Here is a 14562-nt window from a genome sequence, read left to right as displayed (position 1 = left end):
CCCAGGACCTCGGGAAGCGGAGGCAGGAGAATTGCCTGAACCCAGGAGGCGGAGGTTGCGGTGAGCCAAGATCGCGCCATTGCACTCCAGCCTGGGTAACAAGAGTGAAACTCCGTCTCAAAAAAAAACAAAAAAAAAAAAACAAAAAAAACAAGTTAAAACCCTTTAAATATTAGCGGGTCCCAGTCTTAGGTGAAGTGTAAGAAACAGCCTTTCTCTGCAGGGCGTGGTGGCTCACTTCTGTGATCTTAGCACTTTCGGAGGCTGAGGCAGGTGGATCACCTGAGGCCAGGAGTTCGAGAGCAGCCTGGCCAACATGGTGAAACTTCGTTTCCACTAAAAATACAAAAATTAGCTAGGCATGGTGATGGGTGCCTATAATCCCAGCTACTTGGGAGGCTGAGGCAGGAGAATCACTTGAACCCAGGAGGCAGAGTTTGCAGTGAGTCAAGATTGCACCATTGCACTCCAGCCTGGGAAACAGAGCAAAAACTTTGTCTCAAAAAAAGAAAAGAAAAGAAAGAAAACAAAGCCTTTCTCTTTCTTTGTAATAAGGCTAAAAATGTCTGTCTTACATAGCGTCTTGCCTGACTGTCCTACTAGGATCTAGTGTTACCCCTCGTTGGATGGCTGTCTCTTTACATATGAGTTTTAAATTTTCAGCTTTTAAATATTCCATTTTGTTTGCTTTTAACTCTTTTTAAATAGCTATTTAGCATCTTTTGTGCATTTTTCCCTCTTTAGGGTTAGGGGTTTTTGGTTCAGTTTTATTTTAACTCCAGATTTTAATACAGAGCTCAGCAGAATAGAGCCTCAGCAGCAGATAAGCATTTTTGATTGATGGAATTCACATCTGTTGTGTTTCGCCAAACATATGTTTTTCCCCACAGTCTTTCAACACTCATTATGGTTTTGTTGTGTTAGATCATGATACTACAGGCCCCTGGTTAAGATTGGTGTTACTCAGTAGCCAAAAATAACCGAAGAGTGCAAGGTTGTGACAAAAGCTGTTAGAGACAAACAAAAAATTATACTAGAAGTGATACGCTCCTGTTTCTGGTGATTCAATATGCAACTGTAGACAATTAATTTCCTTTAGCTTTGCTTTCTTCATGTGTAAAATCAGGCTAAGATAAGCTATCTTGTGGATTTTGTGGATAATTCTATCATAAAACATTTGTAGGTTGTAATGCTTATTGAATTAGATATTAGTAATAAGCCTTTAATAAATAATTTCAAGAAATCATTCCCTCATTACTGTCTACTTCCCCAGACCAAAAAAAAAAAAAAAAATCTTAACTTACTGTAATTGTCCAAGTTATAGTTAGTCATAGGTTAGAGGAACATTATGAGTAACTATTATTTAAAAACCTAGCATTGTTTATTTTCAAAATTATACTTGCTTAAATAATTTAGCCATATTTTTTCTATAGGCTTTAAAGTAGTCTTAATAAATGTTAAATTATAAATTAAGGTACTAGATTTTTTTTTCAATGTTAAGCCCTTATTTTAATTTTTGAAATTTAGTTACTTAATTAGGCTATGTCCCAATGTTTAATTATTCTGTGCCCATTTCCCCTGGGTACTGTGTGCCTCTTCAGTCTGTAGCTTCAAGTTTTTTCTCATTTCTAGAAAGTTATTTTAAAATTATATATTTTAAATTATATTTCTATTTTTCAAAGATACTGATTTTGAATATATTCACCTTTCAAATCTATAATTTATTCTAGTTTTTAAATGCTTTATTCAAGGTGCTATTGTTTTGTTACTTTCCTCCATTCTCCACCCCTGTCCTTTACCACGTCTTCTTCACCATTGCCAGTTCTTTGTGCTGCTTCTTGCCAGCTTCATTTCATTAGTGGTTTTATTTTTCTCCCCACATTTCTCTTGACTTCTGCCAAATCATGTTTTATTCTCTGTTTTGGCTCATGATATCTTCCATTAACTCTTACATTGCTGCTATGAGCTCCTGTTTTATGTAACAGTTACTTCATTGAATTCCCTTTTTTAAAAAGTTTATTGGCAGCCTGTTCTGACACAGCATCCATTGCTATATGACTTTTATTCTCTGAAAAGAGTGCTTCACCTGCTGTTTCTTTTTCCCATTTCTTTGTTTTGTTTGGTTTTTAAATATTATCTTACATAGATCTGATGCTTTTTTAAAAAAAAAAAATTATTATTCAAGTGTAAATGAGTTTTATTCTTTGTCTTTTGGGATTCCTATGAGGAAGGGCGGAAGGCCATGTTTCAGGCTAATAAGAGTTTTCCCTATCTCATGGTAAAAATCCTTATAACAAACTTATTTGTGAGTTCTTTTTTTTTTTTTTTTTCTTTTTTTCCTTAGATAGTGTCTCTCTCTGTTACCCAGGCTGGAGTGCTATGGCACAGTCTTGGCTTACTGCAACCTCTACCTCCCAAATTTAAGCGATTGTCCTGCCTCAGCCTCCAAGTAACTGGGATTACAGGCTCCTGCCACCACACCCAGCTACTTTTTGTCTTTTTAGTAAAGACAAGATTTCACCATGTTTGTCAGGCTGGTCTCAAACTCCTGACCTCAGGTGATCTACCCACCTCAGCCTCCCAAAGTGCTGGGATTACCGGCATGAACCACCATTCCTGGTCCCTATTTGTGAGTTCTTTTTGCCTTTATTTTTACTGAGAAAACATTGTGCCATTTTACTGCATTAATTTTGAAGGAAAGGCCAGTACAAACCTTTGCTGGACGCAGTTTATTAATTGTACTTTAAAAATACTACCTAAATACCTGTGAAACACTTGTAAGAAAAAGTAGGGCCATAGAATCTGTAGATATGTACACAAACTTTGTAGATATAGTCAGTAACTATTACTTGTGGATGGACTGGAGGAATAATGTAGTTGCAAAATGTCTTATGAATGTGATTAATATTCACATGCCCTAAAACTGCCTAAAACTCTAAATCTAGAATATATTAAGGATATCTATACTATATGGTTTACACATTCTTGACTCCATTCTATCTCCTGTACTTTAAATCCTTCCTCCATATTCTCCCTTAAAACAGAAGAAAAAAGGTACCAACATCACCAAGCAGATGTGGCAAACCTATTTATATAATAGAAGGATGATTATAAACATCTAATAAATCATATCAAATACATATTATATATTAAATGGGAAGATAATAGAAATCTGTCCAAACAAAACTATGGATAATTTTTATATTGCCCTTTTTTTGTTGTTGTTTTCTGTGAACTCCAAGAAAAATGAGATACCAGTTTGAAGCAGATAGAATGTTGCTGATTTAACCATTTAGGGATACTCCCCAAGTTCAATAATTTTGCCAAGATACAAATTTAAATGAAACCTTTTGTGAAGCTTCATAGTGTGTGAAGCACTTACCTTATTTATATGTTTGAAGATGTACATATTTCACATTTCAGAAGAGTCTATGCATAGCTCACCAAATATCAAAATCATGTTGTTAGAAAACGTTAAGGTCTTATTTATTTGTTTGTTTCTGAGACACAATCTCATTCTGTCATAGAGGCTAGAGTGCAGTTGTGCGATCATGGCTCACTGCAACCTCTACCTCCCCGACTCAGGAATCCTCCTATCTCAGCCTCCCAAGTAGCAGGAACCATAGGTGCATGCCACCATGCCCAGCTAATTTTTATTTTTTATTATAGAAATTGGGTTTCGCCATGTTACTCAGGCTGATCTTGTGGTCTCAAACTCCTGGGCTTAAGGGATCAGCCCACCTCAGCCTCTCAAAGTGCTGGGATTACAGGTGTGAGCCACCTCGCCCAGCCAACATTAAGGTCTTAAGCTAGGTATGAGGAGGAAGGGAGTTGCCCATGGGGAGGCGATGGGGAGAATAAGAAAATGGTAAAAGAAGAGAAACGGGAAAACTCAGGTTTTGAGCTATAATAGTAATTGTAGATAATCTGCTACCCAGCACACGGTCAGGAGGAAGATAAAGAAAACCACCATTTGAGCCAAGAAGGGAGGGTAGATTGGCAGGCAGGAGAGGAGTTGTTTCAAGAAATAAAGCTGAAGAGATGTAATTTACAGTTATGACTTGTTTATACATCTAAGAACTTAGGATGTCCTTTTTTTTTTTTTTTTTTAAGACAGAGTTTCACTCTGGCCCAGGCTGGAGTGCAGTGGCCTGATCTTGGCTCACTGCAACCTCCATCTCTGAGTTCAAGCAGTTCTCCCTACCTCAGTCTCCAGAGTAGCTGAGATTGCAGGCAGCTGCCACCATGCCCAGCTAATTTTTGTATTTTTAGTAGAGATGGAGTTTCACCATGTTGGCTAGGCTGGTCTCAAACTCCTGATCTCAGGTGATATGCTCACCTTAGCCTCCCAAAGTGCTGGGATTACAGTCGAGCCACTGCGCCCAATGGCATTTTAAAATAATATAATACAAAGAGGGGAAAGAAAAAGTTTTAGGAACTAAATTTGAGAGCTCAATTAATTATAACCATTTAAATATTGTAAAGAAGTGAATTACAGACTTTTCTCTCTTTTTTTGAGATGCGACAGCGTTTCACTGAGATTAGACAGTTTCGCTCTTGTTGCCCAGGCTGGAGTGCAGAGGCACGATCTCGACTCACTGCAGCCTCCACCTCCCGGGTTCAAATGATAATCCTGCCTCAGCCTCCCAAGTAGCTGGGATTATAAGCATGTGTCACTAAGCCCAGCTGATTTTTGTATTTTTAGTAGAGACGGCGTTTCACCATGTTAGTTAGGCTGGTCTCAAACTCCTGACCTCAGGTAATCCACCTGCCTCGGCCTCCCAAAATGTGTGATTACAGGCGCCTGGCCGAATTACAGACTTTTCTACAGTGTCTACTTTTCCCAAGACCATTTTTGGGTGGCACCCTTGCCAGGTAGAAGTACTGGTATCCTAGGAAACATCCTACTATCCTACAAGTCAGATGGTACTCATTAAAAAATAATAACTGATTTTCCTGCCTTCCTGGGAGGTTAAAATACTTGAATTTGATTAGGTATGGGAAAGTACTCTATACAAATGTTAATGTTTAATTTTGTTTTAAGTGAAAGCAAGTTTATTAACAAAGTAAAAAAATAAAAGAATGGCTACTCCATAGAGCAGCCCTGAGGGCTGCTGGTTGCCCATTTTTATGGTTATTTCTTGATAATATGCTAAACAAGGGGTGGATTATTCATGCCATTTTTAGACCACATCTTTAAACTGTCATGGCGCTGGTGGGAGTGTAACAGTGAGGACCACCAGAGGACACTCTGCCATCTTTGTTTTGGTGGGTTTTGGAAGGCTTCTTTACTGTCAACTGTTTTATCAGCAAGGTCTTTATGACCTGTATCTTTATGACCTCCTATCTCATCCTGTGACTTAGAATGCCTTAACCTCCTTCAATTTACAAATGTAAATGTTTAATGTGGTTATTTTTTAAATGAAAAAAAAAAAAGGCAGTCAAACTTGCCAACAGCTTACAGCTTCTTTTAAGCAGCTATTGGGAACAAGTACCAGTAACTTTCATGTAGTGTCAAACCCTCTTTCATTAAAGCCGGTACAGATTGTAACAAGTCTACAAACTACTCATTGGAGCAGTATGCAGCTTAACATTTTTAGTGTTTTAGTAATAAGATACCATTTCCGTGGTTAGAGAGTCAGCATTCAGAAATTGTTTTTTAAGGAAAGAACTTCTGAAACTTCATTAATAGTTCATAGAGGATACCATGACCTCTAGCTAGCTAGCTGGTGATGAAACTCTACTATCAAGTGCTTGGAAATTTGTCTAATGGCAGGAGGAAAAGAATAGGTAGCTGCAGCTGCTGTTCTAAACCCTGCGAAAAAACTTATACATACAGTCTCATCCTTCCCATTGCGACCTGGTAACAGTTTCTGTTTCCAGTTGTGGTTCTCTTTCATTCCTGTTTAAAACAAAGGCAGCAGGTCGAGAAGCTAACTAAATGGACAAGATGTGAGGGCAGGAGGGGGAATTAGGGAAGAAGGAAGACATAGAGATAGCAAATTCATCATCCCTTAGAGGTTAGGCCAACAAAAACAATTGAATTCTCATGGGAAGCTAAGGTCAGAGTTAGACCACTGGTTAGATCTAAGATCTTTGCTTTTTGTTTTAAAAATTTCAAAAAGAAAAGTATGAAGACTACAGAGATGGGCGGGCAGAGGAGGCAGGAAGGTTGATTCATAAAGTGGTAAAAAAACAGTGCTCAAAACCTCTGTGCTTCTTGCACAATTAGTCAAGAGATGTGTCAGCAATTCCTGAGGCAATGATACAACCTGTATAGTTTAGTTATGGGAATCATTATTCTGTTTCCGCATGATTCCTGTTGTTTTCTGAACTATCAAGAACTGTGTTGTCCAACATGGTAGTTGCTAGCCAAGTAAGCTATTTAAATGAAAGTTAATTAAAATTAAACACGTATAAATTCAGTTCTTCTGTTGTACTCGCCACGTTTCAAGTGCTTAATAGCCACATGTTGTTAATGGCTACCATTATTGGAGAGTGCAAAGAAAGTGACAGACTATTTCCTTCGTTATGGGGCATTCTGTGTGAGTGCACTGATGAAGTAGAACAAACTCTGAGCGTGGAAGTTTAATGTTAAGTAGACTTTACTTTACAAGGGAATGATTAGTTTAAGTCCAAAGTACAATATGTAAAATTATTTTTTAACTCTGGAACCTATCATTATGGCTTAGTTACTATAGGAATAAATAATATCTCTTCAGTGAACATTAGGGTCTGCTAAATAAAAGTAACGGCAAATCTATGTTAATTTTAGACTCAAGAACTTGAGGGAAACATGTATGGATTTTTATAAAAATTATGAAAAGTTTTATAATCCTGAAGGATGTAAGTCAAAAAGAAAAATTTAGACCAAGTGTTGGATATAATTAAAGTTATCACCTGGCTGAACTGGCTCACCCCTGTAGTCCCAGTACTTTGGGAAGCTGAGACAGGAGGATCACTTGAGCCCAGGAATTTGACACCAGCCTGGGCAACATAGTGAGACCCTATCTCTACTTAAATTCTAAAAAATTAAAACAGTAAAAAAAAAAAAAAAAAAGTTACCAGTAAATAGGAATAGAATAAGAAAGCTCCAAATGGAGGGAGAGGATCAGAAAAAATAACTGTCAGGTACCATACTTAGGACCTGGGTGACAAAGTAATCTGTATGCCAAAACCCCATAACACTAGTTTACCTGTAAATAAACTTGTATGTGTATCCTGAACCTAAAATAAAAGTTAAAAAACATAAATGAACGGTGGTCAAGCTTTAAGAGAAAATAAATTACTCTGAGTATCCAGAAAAAATGACAAAGAATCCTTTCTACGTTCTTTATTATTTTATGAAATATGGTGTCCTCTTGTAAATATCTAAAAAGTGATTCCTATCACAAAATTTAACCATCAGTGACAGAGAAGACTAACCTAATGCTTAATTATGACATAGTAATAAATATCATTACTATGTCCAAAGCAGCAGAGGAGAAAACCGAATGGCAATTGAGCCAACTTTTTTTTTTTTTTTAGACAGAGTCTTGCTCTTGTTGCCCAGGCTGGAGTACAGTGGCGCAATCTCTGCTCATCCCACCCGCTGCCTCCTGGGTTGAAGCAATGCTCCTGCCTCAACCTCCTGAGTAGATGGAGTTGCAGGCACCCACCACCACACCCGGCTAATTTTTGTATTTTTTAGTAGAGATGGAGTTTCAACATATTGGCCAAGCTGGTCTTGAACTCCTGACCTCAAGTGACCCGCCCGCCTCAGCCTCCCAAAGTGCTGAGATTACAGGAGTGAGCCACTGTGCCTGTCTGCCAACTTTTTGACATACATAAAGTAGTAAAAAATTAACAGTTAAATACTTAACAGTTGGTACATATGCTCTCTATAGAATATCACATTTAATTATGTCATTTGTCAATCGTAGTGCATTGTTTATTTTATTTTACTTCATTTTATTTTATTTTTTGAGACAGAGTCCTGCTTTGTCACCCAGGCTGAAGTGCAGTGGCACAATCTCGGCTAACTGCAACCTCTGCCTCCTGGGTTAAAGAGATTCTCCTGCTTCATCCTCCCTAGTAGATGGGATTACAAATGCATGCCACTGCGCCCAGTTAATTTTTGTGTTTTTACTAGAGGCAGGGTTTCACCATGTTGGTCAGGATGGTCTCGAACTCCTGACCTCAAACGATCCACCTGCCTCAGCCTCCCAAAGTGCTGGGATTATAGGTGTGAGACACCGAGCCCCGTAGATTAATTTTATTCAATGCTTATTCTATGCAAGCCACCTTGTTTAACACATTACATATACTACTTTATTAAATCCTGACAATAAACAGTCCTGTGTTTGATATATTTATTATATTATGTCCTTTGTACAGATGAGAAAACTGAACCTTAGATTTGAAACTTGTCATATGAGGCCGGGCGCGGTGGCTCAAGCCTGTAATCCCAGCACGTTGGGAGGCCGAGGCGGGTGGATCACAAGGTCAAGAGATCGAGACCATCCTGGTCAACATGGTGAAACCCCGTCTCTACTAAAAATACAAAAAATTAGCTGGGCATGGTGGTGCGTAATTAGCTGGGCATAGTGGTGCGTGCCTGTAATCCCAGCTACTCAGGAGGCTGAGGCAGGAGAATTGCCTGAACCCAGGAGGCGGAGGTTGCGGTGAGCCAAGATCACGCCATTGCACTCCAGCCTGGGTAACATGAGTGAAACTCCGTCTCAAAAAAAAAAAAAAAACGAAACTTGTCATATGGTTAGTGAGGATTAGATCTGGAATTTGAACTCAGTTCTACTTTAATTAAAACTGATGTTCTTAACCATGATTGCTTTTCCAGGTAGCAAGCTGAAGACTATGCTATTAAGCAGAGGATTTAAACATCCACCTTTTTCACTCTAGATGTCGTGTTCTTTCTCTTTGCCATAAGCCTTTCATAGCAACAGAAAATGAGGGAATAACTGTAATTTTATAATATCTAATGAAATTATTGACATCTCTATAAGCACAATCAATTTCCCTAAGTTTAGTTCACATCAAGATTTAGGAACATTAGCTGAACCACAAATTAAAACAAACTGAAACACAGGTTGTACACATGTAACATTCAAAAATCAAAAGTCTTAAAGCAGTGTAGATAATATTTATCAGCAGCTTATTTCAGATTATATTCTTTTTTAGAGAACATTGTAACCATGCAAACTTGTTGAAGAATATTTAGGGACTTCCTTAGCGTAAGCATAAATTATGTTAATTTTTCTAAACTGGGGTATGAAGAAATAATCAAATATCATATGAAGAAGTCTAGGAAGAGGTCATTAATAATTCAAGACCAACTGGTGAAAGCTTCTTTTTGGTTAATATTATATATTTTATAGTTGGCCTAGTTCAAACAGCCTGTCTTTTCCCTGAGACCTTTGAGGGTTCTAGTGCTTGGTCTGAGAAATATCACCAAATGTGAAATTTCTAGAGAGCCAAAATTAAAGGGGGAAGTATGTGCTCTTTAGTTTTCTTTAGTGGAATTTCCCTCTAAGTGAATGAATGTAATTCAGCCAGTTGAATCACTGAGCTATTTTATTGCATTGGAACTCATAAAAGAATTTCTTCTGAAAAACACTGCTTACCTTTTCAACAACTTAAAACCACAGTCTGTTCATTCACTTCATAACCTAGTAGTATAGATAATGACTTCACTGAAACAGTGCCAGACTCTCTTCAGCAAAGTGTTGTTGGCATGAGGGAGGCAAATGAAAGGGCAAGGCCAGGAGTGTAAAGAGAGAAGTTAACTAAACTTTATTTATTACTATTTAAAATATGGGGCCAGGCATGGTGGCTCACACCTGTAATCCTAGCATTTTGGGAGGCTGAGGCAGGCAGATCACCTGAGGTCAGGAGTTCAAGACCAGCATGGCCAACATGGCAAAACCCTGTCTCTACTACAAATACAAAAATTAGCTGGGCGTGGTGGCGCGTGCTTGTAATCCCAGCTGCTCAGGAGACTGAGGCAGGAGAATCGCTTGAATCGGAAAGGCAGAGGTTGTACTGAGCCGAGATCATGCCATTGAACTCCAGCCTGGGCAACAAGAGTGAAACTCTGTCTCAAAAAAATAAATAAATAAATAAAAATAAAAAATAAAATAAAATGGGCAGGGTGCAGCCGCTCACGCCTGTAATCCCAGCACTTTGGCAGACCGAGACAGGTGGATCACAAGTTCAAGAGATGGAGACCATCCTGGTTAACATGGTGAAACCCCGTCTCTATTAAAAATACAAAAATTAGCTGGGCGTGGTGGCATGTGCCTGTAGTCCCAGCTAATTGGGAGGTTGAGGCAGGAGAGTCTCTTGAACCCGGGAAGTAGAGGTTGCAGTGAGCCAAGATTGCACCACTGCACTCCAGCCTGGCAACACAGCGAGACTTCATCTCAAAAAATAAATAAATAAAAAGTAAAATAAAATAAAATAAAATATGAGACCAGTAAAGGAAAAATTAAAAAATAATATGGAGAGCTCTCCTTTAAGAAAGTTAGGGCCTAGAGAGAAACCAATTCTTACGACGTAATATGAAGTTTGTAAAGTGACATTAACACGGGGAAAAATAGTGCATAGTTAAAAGTCAATACAAAAGAAATGTCTCACAGTATTGTTTTACTGTGATGGAGTTGATTAATTTATTCAGGCTTTTAGCAAGTGTTCTTTGCACACAGACAATCTGCCAAACATTGTTTCAGGCATTCAAGATGCAACAGTGAGCAAAACAGGCTGAAAATCCTGTCCTCATAGAGTTTGCATGCTAGAGGAGAGAAAGAGAAAATATGCAAATTAAGTGAAATACCTATTTTATTATAAGGTGACAAATGCTGTGAAGCAAAAAAGCAGAGAAGAAGGCTAAGGAATGGGGGGTGGTTGCAATTTTAAGAAGGGTAATGAGGGTTTATAATACATCTTTTATTAAAATCATATTAGTCTATAGAAGCTGAAGTTGAAATAGGGCCAAGCTGAATAGGGCCACTTATTTCTCTAGTGACAGAATAAGTGAAAGGAGTTCAGTAAAGGAATGAGAATGTGTCAGCTACTTTGTTTCTCCATTTCCTGGTCTGGGTATTTGATTGTTTGGATAGGTGTTTTGGAGTATATTGGGTTTTTTGGTAGGATCAAAATGAAGTGTTGATACTAAAGATAGAATAGTGCACAGTTCCATTCATCGTCCTCTGAGATCTGTGTGCATTTATGAAGTTTACAAAATGGTAGCTGTGATACTGGAATTTTTACTCGTAGAGAAAAATGCTCTATTTTCCAAATATTTTGAGAGGTCATCATAGTTAAGGAAAATCTGTCTGTTCCCATATCGCTTTTTAAAACCAATTTTATCAGTTATTAGCATTGAATAGTTGTTCTTCCATTTATTTATTCTTTTATCCAGCATATATTGAGTGACTAATATTCTGCACTAATATGTGCAGAAGATTTTTTTAAATGTATCTAAATATTTTTTGCTTTATCACAGTAAAAAACAATGACTATTAGCTATCCTTGTCTCTTTCTTACCTTTGACCCCTTCCCTCACTCCAACAAAGATCTCTTCTTTGTAAAAACATCTACCTGACCCTTCTATTTTCATTTAATTTTATTTTCCCTATTTTCCCCCCTGAGAAAATTGAGTCTTAGAGAGGTTACTTAACCAATACCACAAGTCAGAGGCAGAAGCAAAATTCAAACACAGATAATGTTGCATCTGAGTAATGTTCTTACCTACTACACTAGACTGCCTTCAGCAGTTGGCAAGAGAGATGAGGCTGTGCCAAAACCCTCCAGGCTGTACTATCATTCATTCTAAGACCTGGGGCTCTTGACCTAATTTTCCCTCTTGCCAACATTTTTGTTCTGCCTCCTGTCATTGCCAACAGAGTATGGATGTGGACAGTAAGGTGTGGATAGTACAGGTCACCCTGATTTCCTTCCTTGATCTGTGCAGAAATGCGTGCTGTACTTTCCCCACTTAAAGATGAATGAATAGGGACAGAGAATGACAAAAACAAAAAACAGACAAAAAAAAAAAAAAAACTCTAGCATATTGGACAGGTATCTGAAAGCATAAAAATATTATAAAAGGGGCATTTTGAATTTAAATTTTCTCAATTAATATAATTCTGCAAAAGTTAAAGGGCAATAGTCTGAGAGAAGAAAAAAACATGATCATAATTTGATAACCCCACCTTTTCTTACTTTTGATGTGCTTATTCTTATCATGCTTTGAGCTTTGGCTTTTTTCTTTTTTCTTTTTTTTTTTTTTTGAGATGGAGTCTCACTCTGTTGCCCAGGCTGGAGTGCAGTGGCACGATCTCGGCTCACTGCAACCTCTGACTCCCAGGCTGAAGCAAACCTCCTGCCTCAGCCTCCTGAATAGCTGGGACTACAAACATGTGCCACCATGCCTGGCTAATTTTTGTATTTTTAGCAGACACAAGGTTTCACCATGTTGGCCAGGCTGGTCTCGAACTCTTGACCTTGTGATCCCCCTGCCTCAGCCTCCCAAAGTGCTGGGATTGCAGGTGTGAGTCACTGTGCTTGGCCGAGGTTTGAATATTTTGACTATTACTTCAGGTTTTATTGACTGCAAATGTAAATGGAAAAAAAGTATCTTTGCTGGGTCTTTATTCATAAATTTTTCTAGTTTTGGGGAATAGTGTAGCTACAAAATACAGGGTTCCTTGAGAAAGGTCCTTACAATTTCAACAAACACTTAAGCAAACTTTTATTATCAAGTTCTATGTCTCAGGAACTGCTAAGTGCTAGAGTTTTTTGGTTTTTGTTTTTAGCCTCCGTTAACTATTTTGCTTGATGTTTCTGGCTGTTTGCAGCTTTAACAGAGCCTTCCTTGATAGTGACATTTGCAGCTGCTTATGGCATTACACTATCTAACATTTATTGAGCACCAAGGACACCCAGGCAGGTGTGTGTGGAGAGAGCAAAAATTATAGAACTAAACCATCACTATTTGAAAGCAAACCAAATTTGGTCATTTCTGGCTGTATGAGGGAGGTAAACATTTAAAAAATAGGCAGGGCGTGGTGGCTCATGCCTGTAATCCAAGCACTTTGGGAGGCTGAGGCAGGCAGATCATTTGAGGTTAGAAGTTTGAGACAAGTCTGGCTAACATGGTGAAACTCCGTCTCTACTGAAAATACAGTAATTAGCTGGGCATGTTGCACATGGCTAGAGTCGCAGCTGCTTGGGAGGCTGAGGCAGGAGAATCGCTTGAACCCAGGAGGTGGAGGTTGCAGTGAGCCAAGATTGCACCATTGCACTCCATCCTGGGCAGCAGAGCAAGACTCCGTCTCAAAAAAATAAATAAATAAAATTTTAATTTTAATTTTAAAAGTAGGCTGGGTGCAGTGGCTCACACCTGTAATCCCAGCACTTTGGAAGGCCGAGGCGGGCAGATCACCTGAGGTCAGGAGTTCGAGAGCAGCCTGACCAACATGGAGAAACCCTGTCTCTACTAAAAATACAAAATTACCTGGGCATGGTGGCACATACCTGTAATTCCAGCTACTCGGGAGGCTGAGGCAGGAGAATCACTTGAACTTGGGAAGCGGAGGTTGCTGTGAACTGAGATTGCGTCATTGCACTCCAGCCTGGGCAACAAGAGTGAAACTCAGTTTCAAATATAAAAAGAAAAAACAAAAAAAAGAAAGGGAAGGGAAGATCCTAAGAGAGGAGAGAGATGAGCAAAGAATAAGAAAATAATTAGGCCATTGACACATACAACTGTCGAGGAACAGAAAGAACAATAGGATTCAGGAATAATAAAGCACTTTGCAAAATATCCTTCAGTATACTACAGAGAGAGAGAGTGTGTGAGTGCATGTGTGTGTGTGCGCACGTGCGTGTGCTCGCACTATCGTGAAATTATTTAGAAAACTTGCCCTGAGTTCATTTTTACTTAGGGTTGGTTTTAGGTTTGTGAGCTTTCTTGACTATGTTAATGTTCGCCTCTTTGGTACTCAACACCCAAACCTCCCACACAAACAGAGTCTGTCAGAATTATCTCTTTTATCGATTGATATTCAGCTCACATTTACTTTCTCAGACTTTTGGAAGTTACCACTCAGACAGATGCAAATTCAGTGCGATGCTTGCCAAATTGCTGAGCAGAAAAGAGACTTTCTTTTACACCTTCCATCTTTTGAGCTTTTGGTCCTACTCTTTCAATTTTTGCTAAATAGTAAATGGGGAGATTATTGTTTTTCAGATGAACACGAGTACATTTGCATTACTAAGCTTGCTGTCTCTAGTTCTAAAGAGATTCTTTACAATTTCCTTATCAGCAAAGGAATCGCCTTGATTTCCTTTCATGATGTTTCCCGGTTGATATTCTAGACCTAGCACAGAAGCAATTCGTACCCTCGTGAAAATGGCTCTTGCCCAGTAATCCTGCTTTATTTGTACATATTCAGCTTTAATTACAGGGCTAAGGAGGTGGATGGAGAAGAAAGCCAAAAATACCCACTACCCCCAAGTTGAGCTCTATCAAAGAAGCTTGACTCCCTCAACTTGCAGGAATAC

At 38.6% G+C, this 14562-nt stretch overlaps 1 protein-coding gene across 9 annotated transcripts in view; it reads left to right on the top strand.

The window, feature by feature from the left end:
• Window positions 1-14562, top strand: part of TAOK3 (TAO kinase 3) — a 204627-nt gene that overhangs the window by 51964 nt on the left and 138101 nt on the right. For 3 of the 9 annotated variants that reach the window (XM_032241137.1, XM_032241158.1, XM_032241121.1), the window contains exon 2: window positions 4897-4995. The exons of the other annotated variants lie outside the window; for them this stretch is intronic. The gene's annotated coding sequence lies outside the window, so the exon portion shown is untranslated. The remainder of the gene's footprint in view (window positions 1-4896; window positions 4996-14562) is intronic. 9 annotated transcript variants of the gene reach the window in all.

This window comes from Sapajus apella, unplaced genomic scaffold (assembly GCF_009761245.1).
Source record: "Sapajus apella isolate SASKATOON/1434 unplaced genomic scaffold, GSC_monkey_1.0 scaffold2, whole genome shotgun sequence".
In the NCBI taxonomy this organism is placed as follows: Eukaryota; Metazoa; Chordata; class Mammalia; order Primates; family Cebidae; genus Sapajus; species Sapajus apella.
The sequence above is the reverse complement of the archived record's forward strand: the minus strand, read 5'-3'. Positions and strand labels throughout refer to the sequence as shown.